Here is a 10,479-nt window from a genome sequence, read left to right as displayed (position 1 = left end):
CATCTATACTTGGTGCGTTCCGCCAGTCCTTAACAACAGGTTTACGTATGCATTTATTTCGGCCTTTATATATTCATGTATGTCATATTGGACCGTTACCTGTTTAAACAGGACACATCCTGTGTGTATATACGAGGGGCGATCCAAAAGTAATGATAATCGGTTATTTCTATTGCACACAGAAATTAAAATAAAATGTTTTCTTCTCCGACGAGCAAAAGAAGAAACGAGTTGACAATTCAATAGCAAATTTCGAAAAGTTCCAAGCAGACAAGGAAAATTTTTTGTCACGTTTTTTGACCATGGACAAGACCTGGATCCACCACTTTGATCCCGAAACTAAACAACAATCGATGACGTGGAAACGAGCCGACGAACCAACGCCGAAGAAATTCAAAGTGTCAAGCTCAGCAGGGAAGGTTATGGCGTCCGTTTTTTGGGACGATGAAGGAATTATTATGGTGGACTATTTGGAGAAGGGAGCCACTATTACGGGCTCCTACTACGCAGAACAAATAAGAAGATTGTGGGAGGCTATCAAGGAGAAAAGGCGCTCAAACTGCGGGCTGGAGTGCTGTTTCACCAAGATAACGCGTCGTCTCACAAAGCTGCAGTTGCCATGGCTACCATCCAAGAAGCGGGCTTTGAACTGGTGGAACACCCCCCTATTGGCCAGATCTAGCCCCCAGTGACTTCTTTCTCTTTCCTCGACTCAAGGAACACCTCGGGGGCAAGAAATTTGATGACAATAGCGACGTGATAACCGCTGTTGGGGATTTTTTTGAGGGTCAAGATCAAGAATTTTTTTCTAAGGGAATTCTAAGTTTAGAAAAGAGATGGACTAAATGTATAGACTTGATAGGAGACTATGTAAAAAAGAAAAAAATTTTTTGACTATATTCATTGTGTTTAGTATTGATTATCATTACTTTTGGATCGCCCCTCGTATATATATATAGCACTTTATCCATGCAGTGTTGTTATTTCATGATATTTGTGCTTAGGGGTGGTGACTTATGGTTCTGTATTCAGATCTTTTTAAATGGTTTTATATGTTTGTCATGTTCTTTGAGGTGTAATTAAACATTTTTTGATATTTTCACATATTTTATGGGTGTGTATACCATTATTGGTCGAGTCTTTTTTCTTTTGTGTTTATAGTATTCTGCAGTAGTCACAACAACCAAATGGAGAAAAAAACGTGGGCTCTGGATTGCTTTGGAATAAAATTATCAGGATTAAGATGCAAAAAAAAAATATTCCTGACCACTAGGGTTGAGCGACTTTTACTTTTATAGGATCGGGTCGGGTTTCACGAAACCCGACTTTTTCAAAAGTAGGGTTGAGTGAAATCGGCCGATCCTATAAAAAAGTCGCAGTGCATTGGGTTTCCAATGGTTCCCAGGGTCTGAAGGAGAGGAAACTCTCCTTCAGGCCCTGGGATCCATATTTAAGTGTAAAATAAAGAATTAAAATAAAAAATATTGCTATACTCACCCTCTGACGCGCCCTGGTACTAACCGGCAGCCTTCCTTCCTTAGAATCAGCGCGTGAAGGGCCTTAGATGACGTCGCGGCTTGTGATTGGTCGCGCGACCGCCCATGTGACCGCTCGCGCGACCAATCCCAAGCCGCGACGTCACCGAAGGTCCTTCAAGTGCTGATTCTTAGGAAGGAAGGCTGCCGGAAAGAAGCAGGGCGCGTCCGAGGGTGAGTATATTCCTATTAGGTATATACTCACCCTTGAACGCGCCCTGCTTCTTTCCGGCAGCCTTCCTTCCTAAGAATCAGCGCTTGAAGTACCTTCGGTGACGTCGCGGCTTGTGATTGGTCGCGCGACCAATCACAAGCTGCGACGTCATCTAAGGCCCTTCACGCGCTGATTCTAAGGAAGGAAGGCTGCCGGTTAGTACCAGGGCGCGTCAGAGGGTGAGTATAGCAATATTATTTATTTTAATTCTTTATTTTACACTTAAATATGGATTCCGATACCGATTTCTGATATTGCAAACATATCGGAACTCGGTATCGGAATTCCGATACCAGATTCAGAAGATCGCCGACCTCATGGCCGACCCCACACAAGGGTCGGATCGGGTTTCATGAAACCCGACTTTGCCAAAAGTCGGCGACTTCTGAAAATGGCCGACCCGTTTCGCTCGACCCTACTGACCACTGATACGTATGGGGCTATGTATATATGGTCAATACAGCTCTGGCAAAAATTAAGAGACCACCACATTAAAACCCTGTCATGGGAAGCCCAATGTCCTGAACCCCATTGAAAACCTCTGGAATGTAATCAGGAGGATGATGGATAGTCACAAGCCATCAAACAAAGAACAGCTTAAATTTTTGACCCAGAAGCAGTGTGAAAGACTGGTGGAAAGCATGCCAAGGTGCATGAAAACTGTGATTAAAAATCATGGTTATTCCACAAAATATTGATTTCTGAACTCTTCCTGAGTTAAAACTTTAGTATTGTTGATTTTAAATGATTATGAACTTGTTTACTTTGCATTATTTGAGTTCTGAAAGCACTGTTTTTTGAATTTTGGCCATCTCTCCTTTTCAGAAAAAAAATACAAAATCTATAGCTTGGATATTTGGAGACATGTAGTCAGAAGTTTATAGAATAAATGAACAATTTACATTTTACTCAAAAATATACCTATAAAGAGAAAAATCAGACAAACTGAACATTTTGCAGTGGTCTCTTAATTTTTCCCAGAACTGTATATGTAATGGGCAGCAGCAGACTGTAATGGAATAGAGCCACATACTCTCCCCTGCCTACCTAGCACTGCAATCTATATACTCCGTAATTAGTCCTTAGGACTGTTGGGGTAGCTGGATTTGAAAATTATATGATCGTATACCCACACTAACTGATAAGCCCCCAAATGTGACCCTATCTTGCCAGCAAATCTCCCTATACTGGTCAGGGTGGCGCCAGATCTGATATAGACCTGATGACGCTGTGTGGCCAGCTAATCACTGTAATACCACAATCAAGATGACTGCGGAATTACAGTGCATAGCAGACAATCCCTGCATGTTGATTGGCTCTCTAAAGAGCACCAAACAACGAGCTCCCTCTGAATATTCCCAGAAATGCTCGGTGCTCGCCGAGTACCGTGAGTACAGATTATTTTTCTGAAAAAAATTACATGGGCTCCTGTGTAATTTTCTTAACTAGCAGAGTGAAAGCCGATGGCTAAGGGCCGATGTTTATAGCCTGGGAAGGAGGCAATACCCATGGAGCTTCCCAGGCTATTAATGTCAGCTCACAACAGTATAATTAGCCTTTACTAGCTATTAAAATGGAGGACCCTAAAAAAATTACGTAGGGTCCCCCTATAATTAATAAACAGCAAAGGATATGCTGACAGCTGCAGGCTGATATTAATATATTAATAGCCTAGGAAGGGGCCATGGATACTGGTTCCCAGGTTAAAAACATCAGCTCTCAGCCACCCCAGAAAAAGCGCATCTCTAACATGTGTCAATTCTGCACTTAGCCTCGAACTTCCCACTTTCCCTGCAGCGGTGGCAAGTAGGGTAACAGTTGGGGGGGTTGATGTCAGGTGACATCAAGCCTCGAGGTTAGGAATGGAGAGGCATCAATAAGAGGCCCCCATTACTAACCCCAGTCACATTGAATAAAAACACAGACACCCAGAAAAAAGTCCTTTAATTGAAAGAATGACACAGACTCCTTTAATAATCTCAATTAAACCATACTTATGACCTCACCTAATTCCACTGAAGCCCTCATTCTCCTGGTTTACTACAGGAGAACGAGGGCTTTGGTGGAATTAGTCGAGGTTGTAAGTATGGTTTAATTGAGATTATTAAAGGCTTTTGTGCTGTATATGTTCGGCTATATGTAGCGATTTAATCGATGATTAAATTGGCGAACATTGCAAATTCGGCAATCGTGAGCCGAACAGAACATTGAAATATTCGCTCATTTCTAGTGATCAGTATGTTGAAGTGACCTGTGACTTTAATGATAATTTGTATAATAAAATTTACTATTTAACCTGTATACTCCATATTCTCCTGTGTCTATATACAGTGTTATATTGTCTGTGAATATTTCTGTGATCTCAGTGAACAAAAGCTTTTAAAAATTTTGTAGGCCTCCATTTCTCTGACATACAGTGCTACATGGTCTGTGAACATTTTTTGTGATCTGTAAAACTGCAAAAATGCTTTTAACAATTTTATAGGCCTCCATTTTTCAGACTTAGGATGTTACTTTGTGAATATTTCAGTGAACTCAGTGATCAAGAGCTTTTCAAAAAGTTTTAAGCTTTCATTTCTCAGACATACAGTGTTACTTGGTCTGTTAACATTTTTGTGATCTTTAAAACTGCATAAAACTTTTAAAAATGCTGTAGGCCTTCATTTTTCTGATATATAGTGTTGCTTTGTGAATATTTCTGTGATCTTTGAAACTGCAAAAAGCTTTTAAAATTTTGTAGGCCTCCATTTCTCAGACATACAGTGTTATGTGGTCTGTAAACGATTCTGTGCTCTGTAAGGCCGGTTTCACACGTCAGTGGCTCCGGTACGTGAGGTGACAGTTTCCTCACGTACCGGAGCCAATGACACACGTAGACACATTAAAATCAATGCATCTGTTCAGATGTCATTGATTTTTTGCGGACCGTGTCTCTGTGTGCCATACACGGAGACATGTCAGTGTTCGTGGGAGCGCACGTATTACACGGACCCATTAAAGTCAATGGGTCCGTGTAAAACACGTACCGCACACGGACATTGTCCGTGTGCAGTCCGTGTGCCGTGCAGGAGACAGCGCTACATTAAGCGCTGTCCCCCCCACTGGTGCTGAAGCCGCGATTCATATCTTCCCTGTAGCAGCATTTGCTGTAGAGAAGATATGAATAATTATGTGCACCCCCACCCCCCTCCACCCCCCGCTGTTCTGAAAATACTCACCCGGCTCGCTCCCTCGACAGCGCTGGTTCCTGTTCTGGCCGCATCTTCTCCTGTATGCGGTCACGTGGGGCCGCTCATTTACAGTAATGAATATGCGGCTCCACCCCTATGGGAGGTGGAGCCGCATATTCATGACTGTAATCGGCGGCACCGCGTCACTGCTGATACAGTAGAAGATGCGGCCAGAACAGGAAGCAGCGCCAGCCAGCGAGGGAGCCGGGTGAGTATTTTCAGAACAGCGGGGGGGGGGGGGGGAACCACAGGTGGGCACATAGATCTTTATTTTAAACACAATTATTCATATCTTCTCTACAGCAAACGCTGCTGCAGGGAAGATATGAATGGGGCTTCAGCACCAGATGCTGGTACGTGTGGTACCCAGCACGGTGTGTGTGGTACCCAGTGGGCACACGGGCAGCACACGTGTGCCGCACGTGTGCCACACTGATGTGCCACAGAAACGTAGGGGCACACGGACACAGATAATTCTGGTACCGATTTTTTCCGGTACCGGAATTATCTGGACGTGTGAGACTGGCCTAAAACTGCAAAAACCCTTTTAAAATGCTGTAGGCCTTCATTTCTCAGACATACAGTATTACTTTGTGAATATTTCTGTGAATTCTAAGTGTTGGCTGTATGGAGCTTGGCCATACCTCCCAACTTTTGAAGAAGGCAAACAGGGACAAAGGTAGCGGCACATGCAGTGTGGTGTGGCAAATTTTAGGCCACATATCTGACCACGCCCATTTCACAACTAGTCACACCCATATCCACACCCCAGCCACACCCATTTAGCACTGTTGATCACACTGTTTCATATACAATAATTATAAACAGAAAAAAATATGGCCACACAGTGCTCCATACTGTATAATGGCCACACATAATGCTCAATACTGTATAATGGCCACACAGTGCTCCATACTGTATAATGGCCACACATGATGCTCAATACTGAATTATGGCCACACAGTGCTCCATACTGTATAATGGCCACACATGATGCACAATACTGTATAATGGCCACACATGATGCTCCATACTGTATAATGGCCCCACGTGATGCTGTGTACTGTATAATGGCCCCACATGATGTTGAGTACAGTATATTGGCCCCACATGATGATGCCAGTGTACAGTCAGGGCTGTAGATGTGTCCCAGCAGCTCTGCTTACAATGCAGGCAAAGATTTCACCACTTGTCGCTGTCCACACTGCTGCCTCACAGATCCTGCACATTGCAATCTACTCGAGTTCTGCAAACTCTTCATGCACTCAGACAACACCACTATCTACTGGCTACACCCCATAACTGCTGTAGTATATTAAAGATACATATATATATATATATATATATATATATATACTTTGCCTATGACTAACAGATTTCGCTGGATTGCTCTAACTGCTACCACTACTCCTGGTTATAATGCCTTGTTCTGAAAGCACAGCAGGGCCAGCTGTATGTACTGTATGTGTGCAGTACACACACACACAAACTCACGTACACGTACCTCAGAATGTCCTCTCTCCCACTCTGAACCACCGCACCGGAAGAAGAAGATACGGAGGGGGCCTTGCCTAATACAAAGGGGCATGCCAGCTGCTTCTCCTGCTGGCTGTGTGGGAGAAGTAGAGTCCTGTGCACGACTTCAAGGCACAGCCTCAAAATCGGGACAGTCCCGCAGTATGAGGGATGGTTGGGAGCTATGAGCTTGGCACAAATGGCCAACTTTATATACTGTTGCCTTTCCTGTGACCCTTGTGTTACATTCATCTTGGCAAAAAAGAGCAGTAGTTGTTCACCCTGCTAGATCCAAGCTACAAGGGGAACTTTGCATCTCTTCTTCCTGAGGTGGAGAGTAGAGATGAGCGAATATTTCAATGTTAGATTCGGATTACAATCGCCGAATTTGCAATATTTACCTATTAATTTGTCGAAAATTCGTTGAACATAACCAAGCGCCATTTATGTCAACGGAAGGGCAAAAACAAATGCATGCTCAACAACTTATCATGGCCCCAAATGCAGCATGGCACTGCAGCAATCAGCCAGGCATAGGGGTCTGGGACAGCATTTACAGCTTTCAATTGAACATCACAGCAAGACAAGATGGGTGAGAGTTCAGTGTAGACCTCTTGTGCTGGGAGCCCTGATACCACATGCAACAGCTCAACCTATTTTCATACTCAGCCACACTCAGGTGCCACAAATAGCATATAAGTTTTGTAGACTACTATTGTCAGAAAAATCGAAGGATAGTAACACAGGAAATTGACTCCAAGGAATTTGAGGCCTGATAGTCTTGGAGGCCTACTGCAACAGGCACATGCATGAAGGCGACCCAACCAGGATTCTACACATTTACAAAAATTTGTGGCAGGCACCAACAAAGTGGCATCAATTGCAATAGAGTAGAACTAGTATAGCGAGTACCGACAACTCTTCCTCTACAGCCAACCCAGCAGATGGAGACTGTAATGGGAAAGGTGGTGGAATCACTGTTCTGTATCCCTTTGAAAGCCTGGAAGAGGCGTAACTAGATGGCCTACCTAATCAATACTTGGACAAGTTGCAGCAGACAAAAACTGCGATCCAAGGAAGGACAAAGAGGTGGCACCAGGTGCTACTCCATAGCTGACCTAAAGAAGGTGGAAGCTGACCTCCTACAGCGGGTAAGCTGCTTCGGCATGAAGGAAAGATGAAAAATGCAGGCAGGGACTGTAGGCACTCTGGAAACATGGGTGCAGATAGGACCGGCTGAGGAACAGAAAAGCACTGGCCGATGTGGGCTGGACCGGCTGATGGATGGAAGAGCACAGACAGGTACGAGCAGCCAGGCACAGACAGGTAAGAGCAGATGGGTACAGGGTAGTTAAGCAGACAGGCAGACCTGGGGAACCTGACAACTAGAAAGCATGCAAGGCAAACTAACAACATAGCTCAGGCACCTCCATATTGGAGGAGAAGCCTTAAACAGCGGGTGTCGCCCAGCTATAGGCTGGGAATGCCTTAGGTTGAAGCAGGCAGTCCCTTTAAGAGGGATGGAGCGCACATATGTGCCCTCTAAGCATAGTTCCTGGGCCTACAACTGGTGGGCAATGATACATAGGGGGAGAGATGAGGTGGTGTGTGAGTAGGAGACACTGAATGTCCTGTCAATTAGGTATGAGGGGATCCAAAAAAGGGCCAAGTCTGTAATGTAAACAGATCAGAAAGTCTGTAGTAAGAGGGAATGTCCACTGTGTCAAAGGCAGATGCCAGGTCCAGGAGAAGGAGGAGAACAAACTCGCGTTGCTTTCATTTGGCAGTTAGTAGATCATTGGTGACTTTAGTCAGGGCAGTTTCAGTGGAATGGTGCGGTCTGAAGCCAGATTGTAGGCGGTCAAAAAATGGACGTGTTGTTCCAGTAGTTTGGAGGCATAGCTGAGAAATTATATGGGGCCATAGCTAGACACAGAGTATTGGTCAAGGGTGGGCTTTTTGAGGATGGGTGTGATCGAGGTATGTTTCAATCATGATGAAAGACACCAGTTGTTAGTGACAGGTTGAAGAGGTTGTTTAGGTTTGTAATGAAGACTGTGGTAAAGTTTGGAATGAGGTGGGATGTTATTGTGTAAAGTTCACAGGTGGTGAGGCAAAGTCTTCAATTTAGATGAGAGGAGAGGGAGGGGAGCTAGTGGACGCAGGAGAGAATTGAAAGTACTGAATAGATGTTTAGGATTGTGAGACAGGTATGATATGAGGGATGAGAAGTCATTTTGTTTTGCTGCAGTGAGCAGTTGCACAGCATTTTTACAACTTCTGTTACTAGGCTGGCAACTGCGCTCCCTTTGGCAACCGTACAGTGGTATGCTTTGTAGATGAGGGACAGAAATAACATGTCCCTCCAGTAGATGGCAAGCCCTGCATCAAGTGCCCTCTGCTTCTGTTACACCACTTTAACATCACACACAGTACAGTCCTCAGTGGTGGCACCCTAATTATAACAAAGCAGGATATAATCCACAAAAAAGGGTAATTAGGGTGCCAATGGACGTAAAACTTAACTTTTATTATCTCCAAATGAGAAACATATAGAGTGCCCACTAAAATCACCTAAGTGAAAAAATATAACGAACATAACCCTACAAGACACAAAGAAGGGGAAAGGGGGGAAATAAAAATACTGATGGCAATGGAATAGAATGCTCGTATGGGAGCTTATCCCAGAAGGTGTCAGAACGTGATTCTAGACGAGTAGTACAAACCCGGTCCCGTACCGGAAAGGCATATAGAATAAGCCACAAAAGAATTACCACACAAGGCTAAATATCAATCCATAAGTCACAGACAATAAAGTAGTATGAATACCCACGGGTACTATATAGTCACGTGCCAGCGTATATTAGAGGTGTCGCTGAGACCTCACCCCAAACTGGGTTCAAAAGGGTATACAAGAGGTGTTATTGTAATCTACAACACATCATGCTGTTAAGTATAAGTGGAATTGTAACCCATGAAATACTTTATTAATCCAGCTGTGTGCAAGAAAAAACATCATCTTACTGCATATTATGCTGGAATTGTGACGGAAGTGACATGAAGCACACTATTGTCCATCAGTATACAAATAGCAGCGAAATGAGAAAGAATAGACAGCTCAAAGTGGCAAATGGCATGCCTAGGGTCCTGTACGATAGCGGGCTAGATACCCATCTCTTGCATCCATTAAACAAGGAAACCTAATGCAATAATGCATATAGCCACATGCTTTCACCTGCAATGAAAGACAACGCACCCCCTATACATCCTAAGATAGCACAAAATAGGGTTAAACATCATCTGCGTTTACTTTCAGTATCAAGCGGTGATAAGGTTAGATCTCACCCAGTTCCCGGAAAGGCTGTACCATATCCACACACGGTTCCGCGCACTTTCAAAAATGGGGAGCGGGTGGTGAGCTTCTATAGCATCTCCCGACACGTTTCATCCTATCTCGGATTCATCAGGGGAGTGTAAGCGATAGCTGCAAATAGCTGCGTTACCTGGTCCCCGCCTGTGTCTTTTACAAATAGTCCAAAGACCGGAAGTGCGTCAGATGCCGAAAGCCAGCTGGCGACCGCGCACGACACACCTCCTACCACTGGAACGCATATGTGAAGCGCACATAGTGCGCCTGCGTGTGATGTGATCAGTAGGCCACACGCCGAAAGTCAGCTGACCGCCGCGCGCGACCCACCTACTATGCCCGGAATGCGCATATGGTGCGCATGCGTGTGACATGCTGGGCTGGCGATATACCTCTACACTAATAGACAACATGTAATGCCCCTGTCATCCTAATGTACAGGTGAAAGCATGAGTTATCGCCTATGTATGAGCTCGCATACATGTAAGAACAGACCATCCATTAGAGGAAGTCACAGGACTGATCTCTTGTCTGTGTATTTGCCAAAAGACAACAGTGAAGCCCCCTGTGGAGATAGATAAAGGGGCTTGACATGTTGTCTATACTGTGTTTATCAAA

Source organism: Ranitomeya imitator, chromosome 1, assembly GCF_032444005.1.
Source record: "Ranitomeya imitator isolate aRanImi1 chromosome 1, aRanImi1.pri, whole genome shotgun sequence".
Taxonomy (NCBI): domain Eukaryota; kingdom Metazoa; phylum Chordata; class Amphibia; order Anura; family Dendrobatidae; genus Ranitomeya; species Ranitomeya imitator.
This window is presented reverse-complemented; position numbering follows the sequence as displayed.